This window comes from Pinus tabuliformis, chromosome 8 (assembly GCF_031772625.1).
Source record: "Pinus tabuliformis cultivar Carrire ecotype Pingquan chromosome 8, CPIR1, whole genome shotgun sequence".
NCBI classification, from domain to species: domain Eukaryota; kingdom Viridiplantae; phylum Streptophyta; class Pinopsida; order Pinales; family Pinaceae; genus Pinus; species Pinus tabuliformis.
Genome location: NC_142294.1, coordinates 1,976,437,721 through 1,976,443,720, shown reverse-complemented (window position 1 = coordinate 1,976,443,720; position 6,000 = coordinate 1,976,437,721).

Sequence of the window (6,000 nt, the reverse complement as noted above, 5' to 3'; positions counted from 1 at the left end):
GGCCAAATTCTTGCAAGGGGAGTAGGATGAGGAAAGTGACATGACAAGGAGGATGAGTGACTTAGTTGAAGTTCACAAGACCAGAGATCAACTGATTGAGAAGTCAATAGTACGTCAAAAGAAGATCAAGGAGGTCTTTGATAAAATAGCAAAGATGAACAGTTTCCAGGTTGGTGACTTAGTTCTCAAATGGGATGCATTGAAGGAAAAGAAGGGAAACCACAGTAAGTTTGATGCCTTATGGACAGGTCCGTTTGTCATCGCTTGAGCTCAGATGAACAATACTTTCATTCTACAAAATTTAGAGGGAGAAGATGTTTTTGATGGCCCAATCAATGGGCAGTTTTTTAAACCTTATTTCGTTTGAGGCTTTTAGAGCCTTGGTATTGTAAATATGTTTTTCAGTTCATTTCATATTAGTTAGACTCCATGCCCAATGGAACACTATGTAGTAGATTTAATCTTGTTGTTTAGTGGAAAGGCAGTGGTCTACAGTTCTTGAAACCTCACAGGGAGGCTTTCATCCCCAGAAGGAGCCAGTGTTAGCTCTGAAGTGCAGCGCTGCCATGTTGGAGGCTAAAGGAGGGAGATGACCTGCTTCGATGTCCCAGATAGGGCCCCACACAGGCCATCACCCCCATTTCCCTCACCCTTCCACTTACCTTCCATTCCGCTCATTTCCTAACCCAACCCTCTCATCCCCACAAGACCCTCTTTTCACCTTAAGCCTAAATAAATTAACCCAAAAACCCGAAAAACCTTACTTTTCCACCATTATGCGTGCCATCCGCACATTTCCCAAGGACATCCCATACCTCTGCCTCCTCCACCGTTGATCTTTCCTCGCCAATTTGATGGCCCGAATTTCACTCGATCACTGAAACGTGCTCGATATTTCCCCGCCATTAGATCACCCCCACCAATTCTAACAACTCTCACTCATTTCGCACGGAAAACTAGCACAAAAAGTACCCACCCGATGAGGGTGGTTTCTCTCTCTCCTCCCCCACTATGTGTCATCCATCGAATGGAATCAGGCAAGTTTTGACATTTACCACTTACCGCCCGATGCCCTTCTGATAAAAACCATAATCGCCCGAGCCAAACCACCCATGGGTGTTATCACTCACGTGCCTCTTCCACCTGATAATCGTCTGATCTGTCCTCCTGAGATCTAACGGTCTGGACATGTCCCACTCCCACCACGACCTCAAATCCCCTACACACAATCTCCACCGTTCATTCCCCTCGATCCAACGGCCCTCATTCATGATCATCCCCAATCATCCTCCACCGCTCTATCACCTCTCTGTCCATCTGATTCAACACGTCCATCCACCCATGCACTCCATACTCCAATCCCTATCTATTATCTGAAGAAGAAAGTGGACGACTCTATCAGTCTGATGACAGTCAGGCCACTGAACCAAATCAACAAAAAGCATGGCTGAAGGAAGAAGGACACAGCAAGATCTAGCAAACAAAATTAAACAGTCATGGAGCTCCACTGCCATAATCAAGCCAACTACCTAGTAGGACAGCACAGTACCAAAATTGATTAATTTTTTGTGATGGGAAGGAAATTACGTCCAGGAATGAAATCAGGCATTTAATGCTAGTAGGTGGTTGATTAAGACATCTCCAGCCCTAAATGGATAAGGATCATTGTAAAAGTAAACTATAAATAGCTGAAATCAAGATGTAATCAGGGTTGTTGTTGTGCGGTTCAACTTCTGGAGACTATAGATACTATGTTCCTTACAGTGTCTCATCTTCATTTTCAGTAATACAAGCTTCTTTTGTTGTTACATGTTCAATGTCCATTCCCCTTCTATTCTAAACTTGCACCTGGATTGGTTTATTCATGTTTTCTCATATGTCTTATGCTTGATAACTGTCATCTTATCTCTGCATTGGTAAATTGGGTTTGCTATTGAATAGGGCATCTATGTTTCTTCTATATCTAATGCTAGATAATTGTCATCTTATCTCCGTTTAGATAGATTAGATTTACAAGTTTCATTCAATGGCTGCAGCTGGCCATCATATGTTATGTATGCATCTGCTAGTGTGGTTAGTATTTATCATTTATGCACTTACTCTGCAAACTATTGAGCATTAGTGGTCTAAATCCTTGTAGAATGAGGGTGTTCATGCATGTTTGGAGAGAAAACAGAGTTGAAGTGGTTATCTGGCTTGAACCAAACCATCATCCATTCCAATAGTTCCTATAACAATATTGAAGATTATATGTTACCAAGCATCTCCGAGCTACAACCTAGGAGAGTTTCCTGGAGAGCTAACAGGACCAAATACCTAGGATCAATACCTCAGACCAAATACCTTGGACCAATACCATGGATCAAAATACCTTGGACCAAATGCCTTAGACCAAATACCTCAGACCAAAAACTTAGTTTTCCGACATATACATGCTTTTCCTTCTGTCAAGGTGTGTGTGTACGTATACACTACTTGTGTTCACTTAACCTGCGTGTATACACAACTTGGTCAAGGTGAACCTACGTATGCCTCTCTTTCTTCATTCTCTGTAGTTTGATCTGTAATTCTTTGTTTTTGACATGTTGCACCGTGATATTTCATCTGAGTGAGTTGTCATCAAGGACAACACTTGTATCATAATGCCAACAATCTCCCCCTTTGGACTTGATGGCAACAACAACACCAGGTCACTCTCCCCCTTTGATATCAAGGGAAAAAGGTGGACCAAGATAATTTCTCCCTTTGACATACATTATGCTAGTCATGCTCCCCCTAAGTACATGTTGAAATCTGTTATGAAACTAGCTCACAAAAAGATAGAAAAGAGAGATTCACATCTTAGAATTCAGCCTCTTCGAGGGGGCCACCTCCTTTACATTACATAAATGAACAATTCTTGGATGATACAAATGACAAAACCTCCTTTCTATATATAGGAGTCTAAGGAGTCACAATATAATCCAGCCGACCTAACAATAATAATATAAAGCCACAAAAATAACAATAGAGGGATTCTATGGGGCACAGAAATAACAATATGGGGGTAATAGGGGCACAACAATATAAATAAGGGGTATAACTACAATAGTAATGGGGTAATCACTAGTATTATAGGGACCCAAGATGCCCCTCTCCTTCAAAAAAGTGTTGTCCTCAACGCTTGAGTAGTTCTGGATACTTATGCATAAAATTCTCATCCTCCCATGTGGAATCTTCAGCGGATAAGTTCTTCCACTTGATAAGATACTCTGAAATTGATCGATTTCGTAGCTGTCGAGTTCTTGTTTCTGTGACTGCTTCCGGTTCCAATATAATTTTTCCTTCCTCGTCAAGTTCTGGCAATATTGTTTGAACTGGGAGCTTGTCGCCTATAACCTTCTTTAAACATGAAACATGGAAAACTGGGTGCAATCGAGAAGCTGCAGGAAGCTCCAATTTGTATGCCATAGTACCAATCTTTTGCAACACCTTGTACGGACCATAATACTTTGGTGATAATTTATTATCCTTCTTAGCTTGCTTTAGGGACATTTGCTTATATGGTTGTAGCCGTAGGAATACCCAATCACCTACATCAAAACTTCTTTCACTGCGATGTTGATCTGCCTGTTGTTTCATTCTATTTTGTGCCAACACGAGGTTATCCTTTAAGAGTTGGAGGACTTGTTGTTGATGTTCGATGTGATGTTCCACTGCCTGAACCTTAGAATTTTCTCTTAAATATGATGTGATGGATGGTGGTTGATACCCATAAAGTGCCATAAATGGGGTCATTTTTGTTGCTGTATGGAAGGAAGTGTTATACCACCATTCAGCCAGAGGCAACCATTTGACCCATTGTGTCTGTTTATCAGATACAAAGCAACGAAGATATCCTTCCAAACATTTGTTTACTATCTCAGTTTGCCCATCAGATTGAGGATGATAAGATGAGCTATGAGCTAACTGAGTACCAAGACAAGAAAATAATTCTGTCCAAAAATTTCCAGTGAAAATGGGATCTCTGTCACTTACAATAATCTTTGGGTTTCCATGTAGCTTTTGAATTGTTTCCATAAATGCAGTAGAAACTGTACTGGCTTTAAATGGATGTGATAATGCACAAAAGTGTGCATACTTGGTAAGTCTGTCAACTACCACCATGATGACACTCTTTCCCTCAGACTTGGGTAAACCTGTGATAAAATCCATTGAAACCTCCTCCCAACGTTGGCTTGGAATGGATAAAGGTTGTAATAGACCCGGTGTCTTAATTGTTTCAACTTTATTTTGTTGGCAAACCAAACATTCCGCCACAAACTTTTGAATATCTGATTTAAGGCCATCCCAAAAAAATTCCTTCTTAACCCTGTGGTAAGTTTTTAAAAATCCTGAGTGCCCTCCTAAGGGAGAAGTGTGCAATTCCATAAGAATCTTTTGTTTTAGCTGGGAATTCTTACAGAGGTATAAGCGATCTTTGTACCATAACGAATCATTTTGCCAGCTAAATGTATCAGACGTACTGGAATCTTGTTGTAGCTTTCGAATAAGTGCCCACACTTCTTCGTCATTCTTCCATTCCTCCCTTGCTTCGTTTATCCAATCTGGTTGGATAATAGAAATGGCACACAACAATGCTTCCACATCCTCATCCTTTCTTGAGAGTGCATCTGCCACCACATTTTGCTTCCCTTTTTTGTAGATGATTTCAAAGTCATAACCCAACATCTTTGTGACCCACTTTTGTTGCTCTTCAGAGGATAATCTTTGTTCTAAAAAGTATTTAAGGCTATCATGATCCGTTTTTACCTTGAAGTGTCTTCCCATTAGGTAGGGTCGCCATTTCTTAAGTGCATGGAGTATTGCCAACATTTCCTTCTCATAAATAGCTTTGCTTAAAAACTTTCCCTTGATTGGACGACTTTCAAAAGCAATGGGTCTTTCATCTTGCATTAGAACAACACCAATTCCATTTCCTGAAGCATCACATTCCACAATAAAGGTTTTTGTGAAGTCCGGTGTAGCTAAGACCGGTGCTTGGCACATTGCCTCTTTAAGATGTTCAAAGGCCTTTGTTGCTTCCGAAGTCCATGAAAATGCATCTTTCTTCAATAATGTTGTTAGAGGTGCTGCTATTCTCCCATAATTCTTAACAAACTTGCGATAATACCCTGTCAACCCAAGAAATCCTCGCAGATGCTTTATGGATGTGGGGATTTTCCATTCCTTAATGGCTTTAATTTTGCTAGGGTCTACCTTAACTCCTTCATGAGATACAATATGACCCAAATATTCCACCTCCTGGACTCCAAAGAAACATTTGGATCTTTTTGCATATAATTGTTTCTCCTCCAATAGTTGTAGCACCCTGTCAACATGTTCAACATGATCCTTCCAAGACTTGCTGTAGATTAGTATATCATCAAAAAATACTAACACAAATTTTCTAAGGAATGGTTTGAAAATTGAATTCATCAAACCTTGAAATGTTGAAGGTGCATTGGTAAGGCCAAAAGGCATGACCAAAAATTCATAATGACCCTCATGAGTTCTAAATGCCGTTTTCGGAATGTCTTCAATCTTCATTCTGATTTGATGATATCCCGAACGAAGATCCAACTTGGTGAAGTAAATTGATCCATGCAATTCATCCAGTAATTCATCAATGACAGGAATGGGGAACTTATCTTTAATAGTGAGCTTGTTGAGCTCCCTATAATCCGGACACATGCGCCATGATCCATCCTTCTTGTGCACCAATACTACTGGAGCAGAGAAAGAACTTTGACTCGGTTGAATTATACCAGCCTCTAGCATTTCTGCAACCATACGTTCAATTTCACTTTTTTGGACATAGGGATATCTGTACGGCCTGATGTTTGGAGGAACACTTCCTGGAATCAGATGAATAGCATGATCATGATCACGCATAGGTGGGAGACCTTTGGGAGTCTCAAATACCTTGGAATGATTGTCCAGGACTTTTTGGAGATCTGGAGAAATAGATGATTCCAATGT